Genomic DNA, 23,827 nt, shown 5'->3' on the forward strand with positions numbered 1-23,827 from the left:
AAAGACAGCCTGCCTACAACCCTACAGGTGCAGTGAGTTCTCCCAGGAGACAGGGATGCTGCTAGAAAGGAGGGAGGGGTGGCCCTGAGCTGCCCCAGAGGCCACCAGCACTGAATACTTGGTTGTAGAGGCTGTGACCCACACCTGGTTCCCAGAATATTATCAGCAGGGTGACAGTGTGTCCTTTGCCCTGGTGGCTCTCATTGTATCCACCTGCCCCACACTGGCTGGTGGCCTGGGGCTCTGGGCCAGGCTGCCCAAGGGCCCCCATGTTGCAGAAGGCTCACGTCCTAGCCACAGCAAACCCACATCAAACAGGGGACAATTGTTCCCAAGTCTCTGCGGAAGCAAAGACAGAACCACGTTTCAGCAGCTTAAAAAACAAAATTCTTCTAGCACAAGCCATTATTCTACCAGGAATACCGTAATAAAAGCTGGGGAAATATGACACATTCTGATAGACCAAGCCAGGCAAAAATGACAAGCCATGTGACAAGATGGTATTTTGGGGGCTGGGGACAGAGTTAGAAATAATTACAGTATCAGGGAGCACAGCTTTCCCACCCCTCTCGCTGCGCTGCTGGGGTCTTGTGTGTGTAGATTGAGGAGAAAGAGGAATCATTTGACTCTAATTTCCAGCCTTGTTCCTCTAATGGTTCCTTGTGGAATGACATTAAATAATGATAATTATCACGGAACCCTGTGCTTGGAGCCACTCTTGTCAACGACAGCTGTGGCCTCTGGGGTTTGCCATTTCTCTCTGAGATTGGTTGGCGAGGCTGGTCTACAGATGTTTACACATCATTTCCTCCTAAACTTTGTAACAATCACTTGGGTAGGTGTCACCCGATGAACACAGACATCTCGAGTGTGGCTTTACAGTTCCAACAGTTTGGACTTTTCACAGTCATGGGAAACTGGAAGAGCCCAGATGAACACACCGCCGAGACGCCAATGGTCGTCCGTGACAATGTCATTCCTTCCTCTGCTCCACCCCATCGACTCTGTTCCAGGCAAACCCCTAGGACTGTTAGGGAAGCTCTGCTCTGCTGCAGGTGTGCAGCCTGGGGCTGACTGAGGACGCACGGTGAGCAGGACGTGTGTCTCCCCTCCAGAAGTTCTTAGAAAATGAAACCATTGGTCATACGAGCGTGGAAGGCATTCTAATCAAGACGTGCATGAGGGGCTTAGGAACGAGGGAGCAGACTCCCAAGCCAGCTTGGAGTGGACGGGAATCAAAGGCCAAGGACACCTGAGCTGGGAATCGAAGGGGCTTCGGCGTGAGCCAGGAAAGAAGTCTGCTCCACGCAGGGGGGCTTCAGGGGTCATGGCGTGGAGGCACGCAAGCAAACTGCAAATCTGGGGAGACATAAGGGTGACAGCATGGAGGCAACAAGACAGGACCCTATGTTTCACTTCAAAACAATTCTGCTTTTCCGATTGTTATGATAATAAATATACAAAGATAACGATGGTTAACTTGCCAGTGTTCCTATAGGTTCTCCTTCTCTGCCACGTCCTCCCTCCTCTCGCCCCTCCTCCTCTCCTTCTGTGGCTGTGCTTCCTGCTAATCACTTATCTCCAGCCTCTGGCTCCAGAGTTGGGATGAAATTGAATGTATAGTTTTAGACCCTTTGATCACTTGCCGGTTCCAGTATGAACATTTCTCTCATCATGAAAGAGTCTTCAGAGATATTGTTTTACTGACTTTTAATATTTTATCATATGGATGTGCCAACATTTTCTCAACCATGTCTCTCCTGTGGAACATTTAGTTTGTTTTCAGTATTTTTTTTTTTGCCTTATAAATAGCACTGCAATGAACACCAAAATAAGAACTTCTGTCCAGATTTCTAGTGATTTCTTGAGGATAAATTCCTAGAAGTCTAGACGTGGAATTAAAGGGTATGAATGTTTCTAAGGTTCCTGAGCCACATCCATAGTCGCTTTTTTTTTTAAAGACGTTTGCACTAACTTCCAGGTAAAGGTGGCAGATTGAACACAGTACTTTTGCCTCCTCTCCCCAACCCCAGAAAGGGGATTTTTTTTTTTTAAAAAGGCATCAACTTGCAAGAACACGAAAGGAGAGCAGCAGCTCAATCTGGGAATCTGGGGAGCAGATGGACAAGTGGTAGCTGCTTTAGCAGATCTGAGAAGACTGAATCCCCAGCTGGTGGTGGAAAAATCAGAAAACCAACTCAACGTGTGCAGCCAAATCCTCAAAATATGCAGGAGTAGGGGACACAATGAGTCTTAGGGAAGATCAACACTGTTCCAGAAGCAGTCAGATCCCTAGATCTGGCCCCCTACTCTGTTGACTGGGTGAAGAGTGAACCTCCCACCTCTCCACCTTGCATAAGTGTAGACATTACTGTCTGAGCAATTCTGCTTTGGTCCATCAGACACAGTTAGGATGTGAGTGCTTATGCCACCAGATGGGCGAAGTGAACCTACACAGGGTGGCTGCTGGGACCCCCAGTTCTTCTCTCCCCCAACTCCTGGAACACGGACAGCCAGGCTGGGTCCTCTAGGATGGAGACTGAAGGAATTTTCTTTAGGGAGTTTGTCCAGTGCTAGAGGAAAGACTGCAAAGATGCTAATGCAGATATTCCAGATGCACTTACAGGGAAGTTCATATTTAACCTTCTTTACCCACATATTCAGGGTTTCTAAACAGATTTTTAGTTCTTCATGTTTAAGCATGTGAAGGCAACCAAAGATTACCAGACATCTAAAGACAGAGGCCAAAGCAAATGCAGAAATACTGACCCCTACCTCACACCACACATAAAAACCAGTTTGGGATGAATCATAGATCTAAACGTGAAAGGTACAATTACAAAGCTCCCAGACAAAAACACAGAATATTGTCATGACTTTGAGGTAGGCAAAGCTTTCTTAACAGGGTACAGAAGAGCACTAATTATAACATAAAAGATTAATTAATTGGAGTTCGTTAAAATTTGGAACTTCTGCTCCTCAAAAGACATCAGTTAGAGAATGAAAAGTTAGAGTGTGAGAGTAGATTTTTGCAGCTCATACATTAGATAAAGCTTCTATCCAGATTATACAAAGAACTCATAAAATAATAATTAAAAGCCAATCAATAAAAAAGACTGCTTGGGAGTTCTTAGTGTGGTTCAGTGGATCAAGAACCTGACTAATATCCATGAGGATGTGGGCTCGATCCCTGGCCTTGCTCAGTGGGTTAGGGATCCAGCATTTGCCACAAGCTTTGGCCATACATTGTAGATCCAGCTTGGATCTGGCATTGCTGTGGCTGGAAATAAATAAGGACTGGGAGATAAAGTTGAGGAATTTCACAAAAATAGAGCAACAAGACTAACAGATGAAAAATTAAAAAAGAAAAAATTAGTATCCTGGTTTAAAAAGTAGGAAGAGAGGAAACATAAAGGAGAAAATAATAAGTAAACTAGTTTCCAGAACATTTCCCAAATGAAAGGACATATGTTTCAGATTGAAAGAACTGATGAACTTACTATGCATCAAAGTAGAGCCACATCACGAAATTTCAAGGCACTGAGGACAAACAAGCTATGAGCTGTCACAGAGAAAGAAAACAAACTCATTACAAGGAAACAATGTACATCCCCAGGGACAGGTATCCAACTGAAAGCAACCCGGAAGCTCAAAGATGGTGAGCAGTGCCTTCGAAATACGGCAAGAAAATGATTTCTGACCCCCTATTCTCCTCAGCCTGTCAACTGAATCTGAGAGTAGAATAAACTTATTTTTAGACTTTCATTTTAAAGTCTGAAAAACTTTACATCCCATACGCCCCTTTCTCAGGAAGCCACTGCAGTTTATATTTTACCAAAATAACAAAGTTAAAATAAAGGAAGATTGGGAGACAAGAACCTGGAGATGCACCAAGGATAGAGGTGAAAGGGCCCCCAAATGATGGTGAAGGATGAACCCTGCTCCTGCTGAGGACCAAGCATGGATGACAACAGAGCAGAGCAGCGTGAGGTGAGACAAGGATGCAGGTTTGTCACTACCATGATGTCTTCTGCTCCTTCACTATTTTTTTATTTTCTGCACAAATATATAATATAAATATATAAATTATATATATGTATATATGTATATGTATGTGTGTGTGTATATATATATATATATTTGCTTTGTAGGGCCGCATGTACAACATATGGAGGTTCCCAGGCTAGGGGTCAAATTGGAGCTGCAGCCACCAGCCTATACCACAACCACAGCAACACAGGATCCAAACTGCGTCTGCAACTTACACCGCAGCTCAGGGCAATGCCAGATCCCTAATGCACTGAGAGAGGCCAGGGATTGAACCTGCACCTCATGGTTCCCAGTCGGATTTGTTCCATGATGGGAACTCTTGCACTAAAAATTTTAAAAATTGTGGCTACACACACACACACACACACACAACCATAAAAGTTGCCATCCTAACCAGTTTCAAGTGTACAATTCAGTGGCATTGATTATCTTCGCAATCTTGTGCAATGCTTGTTGCTATCTATTTCCAAAATGTGCCATCACTCCAAATGGAAAATCTGTACCCGTTAGGCAGTGATAACATTTCTTCTCTCCTCTCCCCCACTGCCTGGTAACCTCCACTCTACTTTCTGTCTATGAATTGATTACTCTAGGTACCTCATATAAGTGGATTCATATACTATTAGTCCTTCTGTGTCTGGCTTACCTCATTTAGCATATTATTACACGTTTTACCATGTCATAGCATATGGACTTCATTTCTTTTGATGGCTGAATAATATTCCATTGTATGGATATTCTGTGTTTGTTGATTCCCATTCTTGTAAACCTGATGATGTCTGATGAATCTTTTTTGTTTGGCATCTTGGACCATCCCTGCTGCCCACATCAGCTCAGAACATTCACTGCATCTCACAGAGATGTCCTGCTCTGACCACTCTCTCTCTCTCTCTCTCCCTTTTTTTTTTTTTTTAATTGGCAGTACCTGTGGCATGTGGAAGTTCCAGGCTCTGGGATCGAAATTGCGTTACAGCAGCCACTTAGGCTGCTGCAGTGACAACACCGGATCCTTAACCCACTGTGTGCACCACAAGGGAACTCCTCTTTGACCTATCTTCCACGGCTCAGGGTAAGTCATGGTGAGCTCAGGGGCAGAAAACAGAGCAACCCACTCCCCTAGACCTGTTGCTGCTGGATCCCCAGTATGTGCCCACACCTACGCCCTGCCTATACTCCGACTGCGGTGAGCCCTGTCTCCATGAATGACACATAGCCTCTCTCTCACTGACATCCCCCAAGGGAATCTTAACAGTCCTCCTGGAGGCTGGAGCCAGACAATGAGCCAGAGACTTGTTCATCTTACCAGCTCTTGGGAGCCTTCCCATAAGGGCGAGAATACCGCCCTTCCAGAAGACAGTGAGCTCCATGCCTGCTACTCAGTTTTCATGTTAATTGCCATTAAATTCATTAACATCCAATTAGCTGTTGATAAAGCAAGAAAACTATTTGATTGAGGAAAAAAGGTTCCATTAGCCAGTGTCTCGTTTAAGAAAGGTGGCTATTCACTTCATAATACACCTTTTCAGCATTTGCTGATTTCATGTGAGACATAAAGGTGGTACTGTTTTATTTTTCTTTGTTTTGATTCTTGGTGAGACTGGCCAATTTTTCTTACGTGCATTAGTTTTTGTATTTATACTATGTTCTCTAGCCTGTGCATGTAACATTTTTCACATGGGAAGCAACTCAACTTTTCATACCAATGCCTGCTTGCTTATGTATTTTGCCCGCCCATTGGCCTACTTGTAAAATGGGCTTATACACCTGGACCCAATGATTGCCAGCAACTGCACAACGCTGGTTATCTGTAAAGTTGAAGTGGCCGAAGAAATTAATAAGCAAAATGAGATCTTGCTACAAAACCAGATGCAGCATTTGCTTTTCTTCTAATCATATCCACAGCGAGAGCAGGGGTTCATGAATGCCCAGTCTCTGTGCTCTGGTGGCTGCAACCTGTGTGCAGAGACAGAAGGGTCTCTGGGGATCCCAGGTGGGGGTCCCCGGGGGATATTTTAACCTCTTGGCCTATGGCCCTAGGTCTCGTGATTTGGGAAATATCCTGCTGAGAAATGCTCAAGATCGCATCCGACGGCATGTGACCAAAGTTACAGATGACCAATTTATAGCTTCACTTGCTTGTCTGCCAAGGGGTTAGATCTCCCAACGTGCCTTTTTTTCCAAACTGAATCCCTCAGTCATCACCACGTATCTTTAAAGTAAGAAAGTCATAGATATGGACACATCCCGTTGCTGTTAATGACCTTGAATGTAACTTAGGTGCCCAGTGGGGGAGGCTTAAGCCAGGTCCCATTTACTTGAAGGAATATTATACATTTGTCAGAATTAGTTTACTGGGAGTTTGTAATAAGATAGAGAAGTGCTTACAGCATGTGGGTGAATAAAAGGAAAACAGGGGATACCCCGCTTACTTTACTGTATTATCACAACCACAAAGAAATGATCCGTCCCAGAAAAAAAAAAAAAAATCTTAGAAATGCTGTGAAATGGTACACTGGTGGTTTCTGGGGGTGGAAATATAGGTAAGCACCCCCCATGCAGTTCCTTCCACGTCTAGTTTTCTTTAATGTGAAAATTACTGCTTTTACGATGAGGATCATTTATTAGAAATAAGTTTGTGTAGACGAATTATCCTGCATTCAGTAAAACCACCACGAGTGTTGACCGTTTTTTCTCCCAAGAGCTGCCTCAACACCCCGAGCCTAGTTCTATCTTCAATACCAGTTGTGCAGACATTCGAGAATACCACAACATGCTTCTATGTTGGTTTTAAAAACCAGCGTGGGTGAGTGTGCCCGACGCGCGGATTCTGTGACTCTGCGGGGAGGTGTGTGAATGAGGCCAGTCTTCCCAGAGGACTATCTGGCACCACTCGAGAGAAGCCCTGCGATTCTGCACATCCTTGGAGGGAGCAAGTCTACAAATAGGGATTTCTTCTACGGAAACCACCCTGGATGTTCAGAGCGTTATAAGGTTGTCCTTCATAACAGAGCTTATCATGATGAACAATTGGAAACAACAAAAGGAGGCTGGTTAAATAAATTATGCTACAGTCACGTCATGACATATTATGTTTCTGGAGAATATTGAATAGAAGGGAAAAATTTCCATAATATTGTTCTATGACATGAGCTGATTACAGAGTGGTATATATCACAGCATGATCCATTTTGTACTGAAATACACACGTGCTAATTAAAAATAATGGGAAAAAACAAAATTAGTAACTATTGCTCTGTTCCTAGATGGCAGAATTAGGGGTGATCACTTACATTTTTGCTGATATATATATATATATGTGTGTGTTTTTTTTTTTTCATTTTTGGCCGCCCTGCAGCATATGAATCTCTTGGGCCGGGAATCAGATCTGAGCCACAGTCGTGAATTAAGCCGCAGCAGAATCTTAACCCGCTGTGCTGGGCGGGGATCAAACCTGCACCCCCACATTCCCCAGATGCCGCTGATCCCACTGCACCACAGCGGGAGCTCCAATACATTTTTGTTGATCCAACAAATGCATCTTACCTGTCTTGCTCTATGAAGCAGCTTTGGTCAGTGGGGTGTGTCCTGGGTGAGGCGTGTGCTGAGTGAGGTCTGTTGAACGGGCTGGTAAGCTGCTCAGTGCATGGGGCCCCGGCCATGCTGAGAATCCTTCGGCGTCCACGGTGAACGGTCTAAACCCTGGGGAAGCAAGTGATACAGCTGAAGGGCCAGCGCCAAGGGGGCTTTTAGGTGGATCCCTGCTTAATAAAGGGTTTGGGGAAAACAAGTTTTGTCCTTGTTCTGGCCTTCTTAAAAGTAGTGTGGCCTGAAGACTCTTTCAAATCACATTTTTCCCCAGCAGTGGTCTATCCATTCATCAACCCACCCATCTAACCACCTGTTCATCTACCTACCCATCCATCTATCTACCCATCTACAAACCCAACCTCTCATTTATCCACTTATCCACCCATCCACCTATCTATCCATCCATCCAACCACCATCCATCAACCCATCTATCTGCCCAAATATCTACTCATCCACCCCAAACACCTATTCACTCTCTCACCTACCCATTTGTTCATCACCCATCTATCCACCCACGTGAATGCTTATCCACCCATGCAGCCATTCACTCGCCCGCAGTCCATCTATTCACTCACTCCTGCATCCACCCACGTATCCATGCCTGCATCCATCCAACTGCCCTTTTTGTTTCTTCATTTGCGCCAAAAACACTGACAGGGAATTACAACTTGCCAGTACTTGGTTGGTGCCAAGGTATAGGACACATCCCCCCCCTCAAAAAGTTCACAGTAGACGCCGTCTCCATCCCTCCCCCAGAGAAGGAGTGCTGGCAGCTTGGGGCAGCCTAGTAACCCAGTGGCAATCTTGGGACTGCCACCCAGACTCATGGAGGGGTGTAAGGAGAGCTTTGGCTGAGAGGGTGTGTGGGAACATGAGAAACAAACTTCCTGGAGGGGGGGGGGGAAGGATTTGGTTGTTTGCTCTGACACTAGACAGCAAAAAAGGACTTTGTTCTGGGATCTAGACTCCATTCCCTCAGACTTCCTGTGAGGTAGCCCGCAGGGTGGACAGGGCTGCAGCCCTATAGAGCCCTTTATGCCCAAACTCTTTTTCCTGGGCCCATGAACTGCACCATAGAGGCCAACGTGGTCTGTAGATCAGACGGCTCTTCCAAGAATGTTCTAGATAATGCTAGACCTCTAGGGCCTTAGTGTCCCTAGGAAGAGGGTCAGAACTCCTAAAACGACTGAAAGTGAATTACCAGCTAACTCTGTCCATGGGGCTCTGACAAGACTAAATTTAACTCAGAAAAATAAAGACGATGACGTTTAACGAGTTTTTGTTGCTATGGACTAAAATTCTACCACCTACACCTGGTTTTCAGGCATCTTTCTCTTTCTGATCTCAGGGAGTGATTCAAACAGAGACCTGGGCCAAAACCTATTGATGCTTCAAATTTTAGTAGATCTGCAAGATTCCTTTCCAAAGACGTGGCAGTTCACACTCCCACCAGCTTCCCTGTACCCTCGTCAGCACTGGAAGGCATCAACATTTTAAAAGTTTTGACTCTACGATGGGTTAAGAACATTATTCTCGTGTGCATTTCCCTGACCACTGATGGGGTTGGGCATCTTTTCACGTTTACTGTTGCTCTGCCTCTTTCCTTCTGTGACTTGCCTGTTGCAATTGCAGGTGATTTGCCCACAGACTCTCCCCATTCCTGGTACGTCCCTGGGAAACCTTTCTCAGTCATTACATCTGGAATTAGATGTGCAGTCCTCTGGCACCTGCGGTTAGCCCGGACCCTGACTGTAGCATTTGTTTTGTTTGGTCTTGCATGTGGGAAATTCATGAATCTGTCCACTTCTTGTTTCCTTTGTCTAAGGTTAGGAGGCTGTATCATATGTAGTGTTGGTCTGTGTGGTCCCCCCGCCAAACCCCAGGGTTGCACCCATGGTGTGTGGAAGTTCCCAGGCTAGGAGTCGAATCAGAGCTGCAGGTGCCAGCCTACACCACAGCCGCAGCAATACCAGATCTGAGCCGTGTTTGTAACCTACACCACAGCTCAGGTTAACATGGCTCCTTAACTCACTGAGCAAGGCCAGGGATCGAACCCACATCCTCATGGAAACTATTCAGGTTTGTAACCCACTGAGGCACAATAGGAACTCCCTCTGTGTTTGATGCCAGGCTGGATCCTTGATGGCAGAGTTCGTGACCTATTTAACTTTAGGGTTATCCCTTCCAGTATGTAGCTGAGACCTCTGAACTGAGGTCTCAAAGCATTCCCCCAGACATTATTTAAAAATCATAATTTTTTAAAAAGTACCTGTACGGTGGAGAAATTTAGCAGATGGTGTCCTACCTCAGTGATCAGTACCAATGTCACCAACAGAGGGACGAGCTTATACGAGTTCTTAGGACCCATTGTCCCTTGTGTCCTGCTTCTGCCCAATATGCCTGGCCCGAATGTAATGACTCATCCAACAAATTCCCCGTGAGGAACACGCTACAAAACAACTGGTCTGTTCTCTTTAAAACTGTCAGTGTCAAGAGGGGCAGACAAGCTGCAGAGCTGGTCCAGGTTAGTTAATGGAAACCAGAGCCACGACAGCTAATGTAACATATGCCCACAGGCCGGCTCCTGAGTCAGAAAAATGCTGCTTCAAAAGACATTCTTGGAACATTCTTGAGGATCTGGGTATAAACTTCATGAGAGTAGCATTGTGTCAAGGCCAATGATTCCACATTTAGTAATTATACTGTGGTTACATGAGAGATGGTCTTTGTCCTGACGAATCTATGCGGAAATATTTAAAGGTGACAGGTCATGGTTCTGCAACTTATTCTTAGTTCAGAAGAAAACCCATTACATACGAGAGAGGAAGGGAAAGGGGAGGGAGAAAGAGAGAGCACACACAGATGTGGCTAAATAGTAACTGATGAGCACGGTTGCGTAGGGCAAAGGGTATATGAGTGCTTAGCATTGTACTGTTGCAATATTTTGTTGTTGTTGTTGTTGTTGTTGTTGCTATTTCTTGGGCCGCTCCCACGGCATATGGAGGTTCCCAGGCTAGGGGTTGAATTGGAGCTGTAGCCACCGGCCTACGCCAGAGCCACAGCAACGCGGGATCCGAGCCACGTCTGCAACCTACACCACAGCTCACGGCAACGCCGGATCGTTAACCCACTGAGCAAGGGCAGGGACCGAACCCGCAACCTCATGGTTCCTAGTCGGATTCGTTAACCACTGCGCCACGACGGGAACTCCATGTTGCAATATTTTTTTAAGAATAGCTTTGGTATTTTCCAAAATAAAAGGTTATTTCTTATGCTGGGCCAGGAGAGCACCATCTTCTCAAGCTGTGTTGAAATCAAGTGTCTGTTCTGGAGGCTTCCAGGGTCAGGGGATTCTTTAGCACCTCTCAGAGCAGGTGGTCAGTGACATGCACGGAGGCTCACAGCTATGTCTTGGCATCAACTTTCATGCGTGTCGGAGGGAAAGAGCATGTGGGACACTTCCTAATACTTCTTGAATCTCATCTCCTGCTCTACCAACCCAGCGCTGATTTATCAAAACCCAACTCAAACACAAGGCTGTTGCTTAAAGAGAAGCAGACCCCTTGGCCATTTTCCAGGGGGTTTGTCAGCTCAGGGTGGGGTGTCAGCTGCCCCAACATGAGATGCGAGTGATGTACCGGTTCTGTTTTCCGTTACCCTCAGTAGATGTCTGTGCTCATCACGTGAACTGATCCCTCTCCTTGATGCTGAGTTTTGAGGCCATGATCCACAGAACGGCCTCGGCCTGCCAGACACGGAGCAGAATTAAGATTCATGAAAGAAGTGTGACTGCCAGGGGCACCCAGGTAACAGGTGTAAGGTAAGTCCAGAATCCACAGGCATCTCACCTTGGTATCAACTGGATCTTCAACTGGGAACACAGAGCACATTTGTGGTCACTTTTTCTTGGGTTTCTAGGGCTGTTTCTAGAGCTGAGAGCCTGAACTTACACCTTGAGAATGTTCAAGGAAACTGCTGTGGAGCGCTGCACTGCATTAAGAGGCCTTCTCCTTACAGTCAGGATGGCTGGGGATAAGGGGGTGGGGGGACAGGGCTGATGGGTGGGGCACCGTTTGGTGGGGCTGGGGCAGCTCATGCAGTGCTGAGGAGGGAGTGTCTGGGAGGCTGGGTTGGACTGAGGCAGAGAAGGAGTTGGTGGTGACAGCGAAGATATAGAGGTGGCAGGAAGTGTGCCTGGGCCGTGCTGCTAGGGGCCTGCACTGGCTCAGCTCAGGGGCCTTCTAGCTCCCCCAGGAGCAAAGAATGAATCTGAAGCAAGGGCTGGAAGCTGTAAAATATGAACTAGCATCCTTGGAGTTTCCACTGCAGCTTAGCGGAAATGAAGCTAACTAGCATCCATGAGGACGCAGGTTTGATCCCTGGCCTCGCTCAGTGGGTTAAGGACCTGGCGTTGCTGTGAGCTGCAGCGTAGGTCGCAGATGCAGCTCAGATCCCGAATTGCTGTGGCATAGGCTGGCAGCTGCAGCTCCCATTTGACCCCTAGCCTGGGAATCTCCATATGCCACAGGTGAGGCCCTAAAAAGAAAAAAATCCCAAGCTCCCCTTCTCCACTCACCATCATTTTAGAAAACAGCGGACTTTCCGCCATGAAAGTAGGAGGGACCAGCCCCCATAACGGAGGACAGTGCTGTACGAGGAATGCGGTTAATTTGGCAGGAATACGTGTCTTTACTTCTTCTTCTCACTGTGCTTTAACCCAAAGCAAACTTGGTGGAGTGGCAGCCACCCCAGAGCGTGTGGCTTCTGTGGGGCAATTAACCCAAAGGCCCAGTGATGGGCGCCTGGCAGCCCCGAGATCACCCTCCGGAGGGCCCTGGCCTTCTAATGAACGGGGACAGGGATGTCCACGTGGCTCCCTAACAAAGGGACCCAGGTGACTGCTGGACCTAACGTGGTGATTGGTTTGTGACTTTTACTCCCCATTTTAAGCAGAAGAATGAACAGCTGTAATTGCGTCCGGCGTCCTTTTTTCTGTATTTACCCTTCGACAGCGCCAGGCGAACACCTGCTCTTCCCGGGACCCCAGGCCAGGGCTTCCTTGTTGCCTCCCCCTCCCTGTCTGAGCCGACGTCTTCAGCCGAAATGGAAGAAGGGAGAAAAGAAGGGAGACCTTAAGGCTCCCCTGCGTCTCGATTCCGAGCTGAAGACGCTCCTGCCTCAGGGGACCGGAGTCACCGGGCCACAGATACTTCAAATTTCCGCCCCACCTCCTTTAAGTGGATGGTTGGGGTGTGGTGGGGTGACTCCCCTATACCCACTCCACCCTCTCACAAGGTGCAGCTGCAAGCAGTGTTGGGAACTGTCTCAGCCCAAGGTGCGGCTTCCCCTTGGCCGTGACCGGGGACTCAATTCTGGCCAACGAGACTAGAGTTGTTTTCCTGGCAGCTTCTGTGGAAGTTCTTCCCGACTTGGAAGAGGGCCCAGATTGCTTTTTCCTGCTGAAGGCGAACAAAGGATGCTCTGAATGCCGCAGCCAACTGTTCTAGAACCAGGAGCAAACCCCTGGAGGACGACGGAGTTGATGATGAAGATGGGAGACCCCAGATTTGGGGGATGCTGTTGCTGCCTGGTCAACCCTACCTGGTGTCACGTCTACCAGGAGTTTGGTGTCCCCTGAGCCCATGACTTCCAGTTTGTAGAGGGGTTTTGTTTCTCGCAGCCTACTGGATTCCAGACCCTACTTCTTTTCTCTTGTCGGGTAGGCACTCTCTGGCTTCTCAGGAATTCTCCCACCATCCCTTCCTGCATTCTCTGGGGTCTTGTTGTTCCAGAACTGTTGGAAAAAACTGATGAATGAATTGTCCCTTCTCCATCCTGTGTCTCCCAGTTTCTTCCTCTCCCCCATTTGGGTTGTCTGAGCACTGAATCTTCCAAGACCCAGTTCAATGTCATCTTCCTGACTCCTAAGAGGGGAGTTACACTCTCTTTATGCCTTCACTGTGCATGATTAAGGCGAGGAGACCAGCCAGGCAGCTTCTAAGGGATCAGCATCATTAGGAAACTGTTTCAACTGTGACAAGACCCGATACCAGTGGCTTAACAGAGAGCGGGTATCTCTCACTTATGTGAAGCCTGAGCAGGAATGTGGTTCTGCTCCATGAAGTCGTCAGGGTACAAACTCCTTCCCTCTGTGGCTCCACAGCCCCTGGTGTGTTGCCTTTGTCCATATGGTCCAAGGTGGCTGACCACCAGGTCCTCATCTTGACCAGCAGGAGGGGGCAAAGGGAAAGAGGAGCGCTTCTCCCGTCCCTTTAAGGTACACCCTCACTCCGGCTCACTCCCTATTGGTTAGAACTTAAATAACCTTAGCTCACTGAAAAGCCGTCTAGGAAATGTTGTCTTCATATGCTCGATGGTTGTGAGTCCAGCTAAAAGTTCCATCACAGTGAAAGGACCAGGGACTAGGCATAGGAGCTACTTGCATTTTCTGCAGCATATCACTGGCATCAGTCACAGATCGGCGCTAGTTAATGCATATATCCAGATGCAACCCCTTCCCTGACAGCTGAACTGCAACTTGGTCCCACTCCTGCTAATGGAGAAAGCAAGCCAGTGTCATGGAAAACCCCTCGCTAGTGTCAACTCATGGAGCACAAGCAAGGGGCAGAGCAACCTCCAGCCATACCTCTAGCTTCAGGCTCATCAGTGACACAGCAATCTTGGGACACCAAGATCATGACACCAGAGCAGGTCCTGGCATAGTCCTATTTACCGTGAATGAGGGGTTTCTTTCATTCCCTGCATCTTACACAGCCTAATATGTCCCTGTTCCTCTTTAACACTTGTCTGACTTGGCAAATCACAGAACACACAGAACGTACATTGTAGCAGCAGCAGCAGCAATGCCCTCCCTGCGGGCAGCACGGCCTGGAGAACGTCCAAATGCATTTGGAGTAAAAGCCTTGGGTGCTGTTTTCATCTTTATCCTTAGTGCAGTGAGGGACTGATGCTTTCCAGCCTGGGGCAGGGGGCGTCTCAAAAAATCGGCTGATGCCAAAGAAGCTATAACATTATGTTCAGTACCCGCAACAAAGAGCTTGTATCAACCATAAAAAGCCATGCTATCCTTTTGCTTTTGCTTTTTAGGGCTGTACCTGTGGCATATGGAAGTTCCCAGGCTGGGGGTTGAATCCACAGCCTCGTGGGATCTGAGCTGCATCTGTGACCTACACCACAGCTCACGGCAATGCCAGATCCCTGACTCACTGAGCAAGGCCAGGGATCAAACCTGCGTCCTCATGGGTACTAGTTGGATTTGTTTCTACTGTGCCACAATCGGAACTCTCAAGCGATGCTATTCTTATTAATAGAATTTCTTCTAGCCCTCTCTTACACAAATATATAAAACGTGATGCTCTGAAGGAGGGGCTGAGTAATGAGCCTGCTGCCAGGTAAGCCAAGTCTTTATTGGGCTCCGATAGACTCTGGGTTCCCATCACTTGTTAATAAATCTTCCTTGCTCCCCACGGACTCTTAAGATTTTTGACAAGAATGTGCCTAAGACCTGTCTCCCCAGATACTGGTGAAGCCTGGAGAAGGCAGAACACTGGTCCGGGCTGCTCGGTATTAGGGTCTGGATGAAGGCTTCTGGGGTCAAGTCAGTGGCAGCATCACTGCCTACAACACTCAGGCTTTGGAAATTCAGAGCCCACATGTGAATGCCAGGGGCTCTGAGAAGGACTGCTATAAATCACTCGGCTTAACTTGGTTCACTCTAGTGTGTGGAAAACATATAAAACTACCCTTTCTTGGGGTTACGGTTTGGCTCCTTTAATAAATTATTACTGTGATGTATTCTGAGCAGGAGGGAAGTCTTGAGACTCGTGCGAGCACCCTGGTGTCCAACACGCTCCACGTTCAGGGTTCACATTTTCTCAAATCATTTCGGGTTAAAAAAAATTCAGCACCCTTTTCTCACATGACACTTTTTTGAGGTCCCAGGGAGCCCACGATGGGAAATGCTGACCCACCAGGTGGGCCCCCCCATGAGACACGGCCCCCACGTGCATGCTCCGCACCAACATGAAGCAGCTGTCCTGAAGCATTGCCATAGCAACGCCATCTATCCTCTCGACACCTTCACTGGGTCCCCACTGCGCCCCAAGGAAGGTCCCCCTTCCTCTGCCATTCTCCCTGGATCCTCATCCTCTGGCCTGAGAGGCACCTTCTGAGCCAGGGAGCCCTTAACAAACTGCACGGGCTGTTGCTCAGAAGAGCCGGGGTGACGCCATTCTCTTCACCCTGCCTGATCCTGCTCTCTTGCCTCTAAGAAACAGACCATGAAGCTGAGGGGCGGCCCGCTGCCCCCTGCCTCCTCCTGCTCTACTGGGCTGTCTCGGCCTCTGCAGTTGTAGGGGCCAATTTGTTTCAGGCCTCTATAGACCTTGTGTTGTATTCAACACTCCACTTTTGGAAGCAGGGACTCTGCATCCTACGAGTTGCCTTCTGCAGCCCTTGGCCCAGGGTGCAGCCTTGCTAGATGGTGGTGGAATGAATGAATGAGGGAACACAACGGGCTCCGTCTTTGGAAGGTCCCAGATGCTAGGATATGGAGAGCGGGGTGGGAGAAAAATCTGGAAGGACCGCAAATGTTGTGTTTCGAGAAGACTTGGCTGCTGCGAGGGTTTTAGCCTAGGAAGCTGGAGAAATGGTGGCCCCTGCTTGGGAAAGAACCACCAGCAGGAGCACAGGAAGGGGCTGGAGCAGAGGGAGCAAGGCTACCTCTGGACTCAGTGTGATGGGACAACGGGCCAGACCCCCACCGCGAGGACGTACACCCCACCTACCAAAGCAGACCCAAGGGACCAGACGAGGGCTGCCAAAGGGACGTGGGGGCACCTCAAAGAAAGAAACATAAGGAGTTCCTGTTGTGGCTCAGGGTCAACAAACCCGGCTAGTATCCATGAGGATGCGGGTGTGATCCCTGGTCTCGATCGGTGGGTTATGGATCTGGCATTGCCGTGAGCACAGAACATAGATTTGCCATGGGATCCTGGGATTCCATGCCTAGCTGCACACCCCAAAGCACTGAAGCCGGTTTCAAACAAAAACTTGTACACCCATGTTCACTGTCGCACCATCCTGAGAGTGAAACGGCAGAAACCACCCAAATGTCCATCGAGAGATGACGTGGTCCGTTTGCGTGATGCGGTATTACTCAGCCGTCCACCTCGGATGAACCTGCAAAACATTCTGCTGCTCAGTGACAGAAGCCAGACACAGAAGGACACGTGGTGTGTGAGTCCGTTCATGTGACACATCCAGAGTTGGTGAATCCATCACGACAGAAAGTAGATTCGGGGCTGCTGGGGTGAGGGAGTCGGGAGAACGGAGTGACCGCTTAGCGAGCGTGGGGTCTGCTCTGCGAGGGTGAAGATGTGTTCTGGAGTTGGATAGAGTGGTTGGTTGCATGACACCGTGAGCATCCTGAATGCCACCAACTGTACGCTGTAACATGGTCCCCCCCACTCCTTTTGGGGGCCAGGCCTGCAGCATACAGAAGTTCCCAGGCCAGGGATCAAACCCACACCACAGCAGTGACAAGGCTGGATCCTTAACCTGCTAGACCACCAGGGAACTCCCATGGTCCCTTTTATGTTACGTGAATTTCACCGCAATACAAAAATAAAAGTAAATTAAAAGGGGGCGGAGTCTGGGAATTACGGCGCCTGTCAAGAGAGCAAGAGAAGAAGAGAAGTGACCAGGGCAGAAGAGGCGGCAGGGGACGAGCGAGGGAAGCACAGGTGTGGCTAGAGGAGGAGAAGGGGAACCTCGAGCTTCCTGTCCCAGGAGCTGGGGAGGAGGCAGGAGTGGGGAGCAGGCAGCCGGCAGTGCTTAGCGCAGTAAAGCAGGTAGCAGAAGAGAGGCTGTGCCCAGCAGGTCCCTTGGTTTACCTGCCCAACATCTTTACTGGGCTCCTGAGCCAGGCCAGGCGCTGAGCTGGTTACAGGGATTTGGGCACATTCTGAGGAAGGGACTTTCAAGCATGCTGGGGAGGGAAGCCAGGCCTTAGTCCTTTGGGTGGGGACATGCAGAGAAGCAGCAGAAGCACCAGCTGCAAAGGGACAGGAGGCTGGAGGTGGGTCTGGCTGGGCCTGCAGGGTCCATGAGCATGTTCATGCTAAGATGGTGCATTGGGGAGTTCCTACTGTGGCTCAGTGGCTTAGGAAGCTGACACAGCATCCATGAGGATGCGGGTTTGATCCCTGGCTTCACTCAGCGAGTTAAGGATCCGGCATTGCTGTGAGCTGTGGTGTAGGTCACAGGTGCGGGCTGGATCTGGCATTGCTGTGGTTGTGGTATAGGCTGGCAGCTGCAGCTCCGATTCAACCCCTAGCCTGGGAGCTTCCATATGACGTGGGTATGGCCATAAAAAGAAAAAAGAAAAGGGGGAAAAAAAAGATGGGGGAATCATTAGAGATGGAGGAGAAAATATCCCAAAAAGAGGAGAGACGGGGGTGGGGGGGGTGATGGGGGGTGCCTTGAATGAGGAGCAACCAGGGCCTCTGAACCGGCTTGCCCTGTCCCGTGGCCCCCCCTCGGGGGCTACAATTTTGGGTGAGGCCAGTGGCTGGCAATCCCAGCTCTGCTGATTCCCGACTGGAGGGGAGGCAGCCCTGAAGGACGAACTGAGCATCAAAGCTCTCCGCTGCTTTGAGCTCCTTGGGGGGATCTCATTACCATCTGCCAGGCCTGTGTTCTCTCCCTCCAACCTCCAACCCAGGGGGCACCTGGCAGTCTGCAACCATTTCTAATGGGGCACCGAGGCCCAAATCCAGCCCAAAGGACTGAAGAATGTCATGACAGTTTTGATGTATCTCTGTCCCCACGCTGCTGGCCAACGAGCACTGGCACGTGTGACTCCGCTCTGCCCAAAACGAATTCAGGGCTTACAAACGCAGGCCCTTTCCAAAGACCATCTGTTTACACTTCTGCTTAAGGAACCCCCTCTCCCGCAGCCCCCTAGGGCTGGAGTCAATAAATCCTGACAGGGAGAGATATTTTTTTTTGGCGGGCCTAGAAACGGAATGTTTTCCAAATGGGACATTATTGATATTAAAACTGACTTGAGCATCACGAGCCATCAAAGAAATGTACTAAATAGTATCTCCAGGAATGAAAGGGAAGTTGAAGATGCTGTCCACGAGCGTTGAATGGCAGCAACACTTGCCTTGATGGTAAAACTCGGTAAGAGAAATCCACGGATCCCGAGGCCCAAGCAAAACTCCTCAGGTGTATTCAGACTTAAATCCACTGAGGTCCCCCTGAAACAGCCGACAAAAAGCAAGCTGACTCAGGCAGCCCCAGCTCCACCTCCTTCTCCCAGCCTGTGGCCACCAGGCACACAAAAAAATTGGTGATGAGAGAAACGTGAGTAGGAGTCCCTGTCCTCAACCCCCACCCCAGGAACCGCATGTTATCTTGCAGAAGTTACTCAAACTCTCCAGGCTCAGTTTCTTCATTCACATCCTCCCCACAAGATTGGGAGAATGGTAAATGACAATAGTACTAGGACAGCAGGTTGACACATCTTACTTTTTCTTTTCTTGTTAGGGCTGCACCTCCGGCATATGGAGGTTCCCAGGCTAGGGGTTGAATCACAGCTGCAGCCTACAGCACAGCCACAGCGATGCAGGAGCTGAGCTGTGTCTGCAACCTACACCACAGCTCACGGACCCTCAACCACAGAGTGAGATCAGGGATCAAACCCGAATCCTCACAGATACTAGCTGGATTTGTTACCACTGAGCCACAACGGGAACTCCCATGATACGTCTTACTTTTATTTTCCCTTCTCGACAGTTCTGTGGCCCCCAGCATGGGTGTGGAGGATGAGAAGCATCAGTTTAACCTGCCTTCGCCGGGGTTGGTTTGCTCACTGCCTGTTTGCTGTCCCCAAGAATGTAACTTCCTCATATTGAACACTGCACAGAGTCGTGGGTATTTAATCAACATTTTGCGGAAGGCATGAGGATGGTATTCGATATAATTCAGGGAGTAACTTAAGTTAAGCAATGGCATAAATGTTTAAAGCCTCATTGAGGATGCAGCTGTAAATCTGCATTGACTGTGCTGCACGTTTTCTAGAACGTTACAAATGTCTGTACATCATCACAATGAAGAAGGACAGATCTCCCCCTGATGTGAAGGCGGGCACGATTTCCATTGCTCGTGGAGAGTGGAGTCTGTCTTGTCATCTTCAGGGGTTTCCGGGCCAGTCGAGGGGCTTCCACGGAAACAGAGGAGACTGTTTTCATGACCCCGGGCTAGGCAAAGATCTCTTTGTTTTTGGCTGTGTCCTTGGCATGTGGAAGTTCCCAAAGAGAGAGAAAAGTCTGAGCAAGACTCTAGTTGGCCTGACAGTGTCCATCTCTGAACAAACAACCGTGGCCAGGGGTAAGCCCAGGTGGGGTATGCCCATCTTGGGGCTCAGGTGGGTGTGAGGGAGTCAGACCAGCCCCCTGGCATCACAGGGAGGCAGGCCATCTAGGGGGTGAAAGGAAGGTGGCCCTGCAGTGGGAGATGAGGGGCAGGCAGAGGTTTAGTGCCATACAACACAGGTAAAACATCAAACAAGAGTTCTGGCTGCTACACAGACATTTGGAAGACAAACACACAGGAAGAGAAGGAGAAAAACTCAAGTTAAAAGGAAGAGGTCTTGTGTTATATTTAAGTCTTTAAGCCATTTTGAGTTTATTTTGTGCATGGTGTGAGGGTGTGTTCCAGTTTCATTCATTTGCATGCAGCTGGTCCAGGTTTCCCAGCAATACTTGCTGAAAAGACTGTCTTTTTCCCATTTTATGTTCTTGCCTCCTTTGTCAAAGATTAATTGATCATAGGTGTCTGGGTTTATTTCTGGGTTCTCTATTCTGCTTCATTGGTCTATATGTCTGTTTTGGTACCAGTACCACACTGTCTTGATGACTGTGGCTTTGTAATATTGCCTGAAGTCTGGGAGAGTGCTTGGTTTTTGGTCCTCAGGGTTGCTCTGGCAATTCTGGGTCTTTTGTGGTTCCATATAAATTTTGGGATTGCTTGTTCTAGTTCTGTGAAAAATGTCATGGGTAGTTTGATAGGGATTGCATTGAATCTGTAGATTGCTTTGGGTAGTATGGCCATTTTTACAATGTTAATTTTTCCAACCCAGGAGCATGGAATATCGTTCCATTTCTTTACATCTTCTTTAATTTCCTTGATTAAGGTTTTATAGTTCTCAGCATATAAGTCTTTTACCTCCTTGGTCAGGTGTGTTCCCAGGTATTTGATTTTTTTGGGTGCAATTTAAAAAGGTATGTTTGTATTCCTTTTCTAATATTTCATTGCTAGTATACAGAAATGTGACTGATTTCTGAATGTTAATCTTATATCCTGCTACTTTGCTGAATTTGTTGATCAGTTCAAGTAGCTTTTGCATGGAGTCCTTATGGTTTTTTATATATAGTATCATGTCACCTGCATACAGTGACAGTTTTACCTCTTCTCTTCCAATTTGGGTGCCTCTGATTTCTTTTGCTTGTCTGATTGCTGTGGCCAGGACTTCCAATACTATGTTGAATAACAGTGGTGAGAGTGGGCATCTTTGTCTTGTTCCAGATTTTAGTGGGAAGGCTATCAGCCTTTCTCCATTGAGTATTATATTTGCTGTGGGTTTGTCATAAATGGCTTTGATTATGTTAAGGTGTGTTCCCTCTATATCCACTTTGGTAAGAGTTTTTATCATGAATGGACGTTGGACTTTGTCAAATGCTTTTTCTGCATCTACTGAGACAAGATAACATCAAACGCCGGGAAGAGAACATAGGCAAAACATTCTCTGACATCAAGCTTACGAACGTTTTCTTAGGTCAGTCTCCCAAAGCAACAGAAATAAAAGCAAAAATAAACCAATGGGACCTCACCAAACTGACAAGTTTTTGCACAGCAAAGGAAACCAAAAAGAAAACAGAAAGACGACGTACAGAATGGAAGAAAATAGTTTCAAATGACGCAACTGATAAAGGCCTAATCTCTAAAATATACAAACAACTTATATAACTCAACAGCAAAAAAGCCAACAACCCAGTGGGAAAATGGGCAAAAGACCTGAATAGACATTTCTCCAAAGATATATAGATGGCCAACAAGCACATGAAAAAATGCTCAACATTGCTGATTCTTAGAGAAACGCAAATCAAAACTACTACAAGATACAACCTCATACAAATCAGAATGGCCATCATTAATAAGTCCACAAACAACAAAAGCTGGAGGGGGTGTGGAGAAAAGGGAACCCTCCTGCACTGTTGGTGGGAATGTAAGCTGGTACAGCCACCGTGGAAAACAGTATGGAGGTACCTTAGAAAACTATACATAGAACTACCATATGACCCAGCAATCCCACTCCTGGGCATACATCCGGACAAAACTTGCCTTAAAAAAGACACATGCACCCACATGTTCACTGCAGCACTATTCATAATAGCCGAGACATGGAAACAACCCAAATGTCCATCAGCAGACGATTGGATTAGAAGGTGTGGTATATATACACAATGGAATACTACTCAGCCATAAAAAAGAATGTCATAATGCCATTTGTAGCAACATGGATGGAACTAGAGACTCTCATACTAAGTGAAGCAAGTCAGAAAGAGAAAGACAAATACCACATGATATCACTTATATCTGGAATCTAATATATGGCACAAATGAACCTTTCCACAGAAAAGAAATACATGGACTTGGAGAACACACTTGTGGTTGCCAAGGGGGAGGGGCAGGGAGTGGGAAGGATTGGGAGCTTGGGGTTAAGAGATGCAGACTCTTGCCTTTAGAATGGATTAGCAATGAGATCCTGCTGTGTAGCACTGGGAACTATGTCTGGTCACTTATGATGGAGCAGGATAATGTGAGAAAAAAGAATGCATACATGTATGTGTAACTGGGTCACCATGCTATACAGTAGGAAGTTGACCGAACACTGTAAATCAGCTATAATGGAAAAAAATAAAAATTATACGGAATTTAAAAAAAAAGGAAGAGGTCATGTGACTAAAGGTGGAAAAAGGGAAGAAAGTTTCAGGTGAGGGTCTGGGTGTCAAGGAGCAGGGAACCCACGAGGACCCCTGGAGGCAGCTGGTGGATGGATGCCTGCATCCAACCCCGCCAGGCCACTGCATCCCACCTGCACCCCTGGCAGACCCACCGTGAGGGCGGCCTCGCCAAAGCCAGGATGAGGGTACTGGATTCAGGAGACGGCGAGGACTCAGGGGACTGGTGGGAGAGAACAAGAGCTGAGTGATGTGGTTGGGGGTTCTTTAACCTCTCAGCCTCTGATTCTTCATCTGGAAAATGAGAATTATATTTGCCTTGAAGGTTCTTGAAAAGACTAGAGATAATCTACCACTGAGCCAGGTGACTGTGAACAAGTTACTTCAACTTCCCTGTGGCTCAGTTTCGGAATCTACTGAGTGGGACAAGTAATAGCACCACCTCACGGGGGGGGGTCATAAGTATTTAATGAGAAAATCCCTGTAAACCAGAAGGAACAATGCCTGGAACACTGCCTGCATGTCACAACAATAATTATTCCAGCCCACAGTGATGGCACCCTCCCCTGACCCTTGGCGGCACCTTCAGCCCCTCCTCCGGCAGTTCCCACCTTGTGTGACAGGTGTGGTCCATGTCTGGCTTTCCACCCCATCCTCTGAGCTCTCTGAAGCTAGAAACCATCGTCTTCCTTTGGCCTTGGTGCTTTATGCATAGCAGGTGGGCTAGAACGCTGCACTAAAGACTTGCATGAACAGAAGCTCACTCTGATGATGAGACTGAGAAGATGCCTTTAAGATACTGGTAAACCGAGAAGATGCCTTTAAGATAGTGATAACTTAACAAGGGAATTTTTCATCCGAGAAAGCAGAGCTGTGCTCATGATCTATACATGATCACACGAATGAACTTCAGTAAGAACCACAGAACAGCAGGAAAAGAATTGAGTTGGAAAATGACGACTATTCCATCACATCATTTATGTACATGTTCAAAGGCACAAAGCGTTTTCTCTAAGTGGACAGGTCGGTGGAAGCCTAACGCAAGACTGCAAGGGTCAGAAAGAAATACAAAAAAATAAAAATAAAAAACAAAAATAAGAGTGTAAGGGTCAACGCAAGCCATAGGAATGCCTCCTCT

The 23,827-nt window shown here is 47.7% G+C and overlaps 1 long non-coding RNA gene across 1 annotated transcript in view; it reads right to left on the minus strand.

Annotated features, from left to right (window-relative positions):
- LOC110256809 overlaps positions 365–23,827 on the minus strand; it is a 61,453-nt gene continuing 37,990 nt past the window's right edge. Inside the window, exons 2-3 of the long non-coding RNA XR_002338825.1 lie at positions 7,594–7,749; positions 365–1,359 (exon numbers count right to left, since the gene is read on the minus strand). This is a non-coding gene — a long non-coding RNA (uncharacterized LOC110256809). The remainder of the gene's footprint in view (positions 1,360–7,593; positions 7,750–23,827) is intronic.

Source organism: Sus scrofa, chromosome 14, assembly GCF_000003025.6.
Source record: "Sus scrofa isolate TJ Tabasco breed Duroc chromosome 14, Sscrofa11.1, whole genome shotgun sequence".
Classification (NCBI taxonomy): Eukaryota; Metazoa; Chordata; class Mammalia; order Artiodactyla; family Suidae; genus Sus; species Sus scrofa.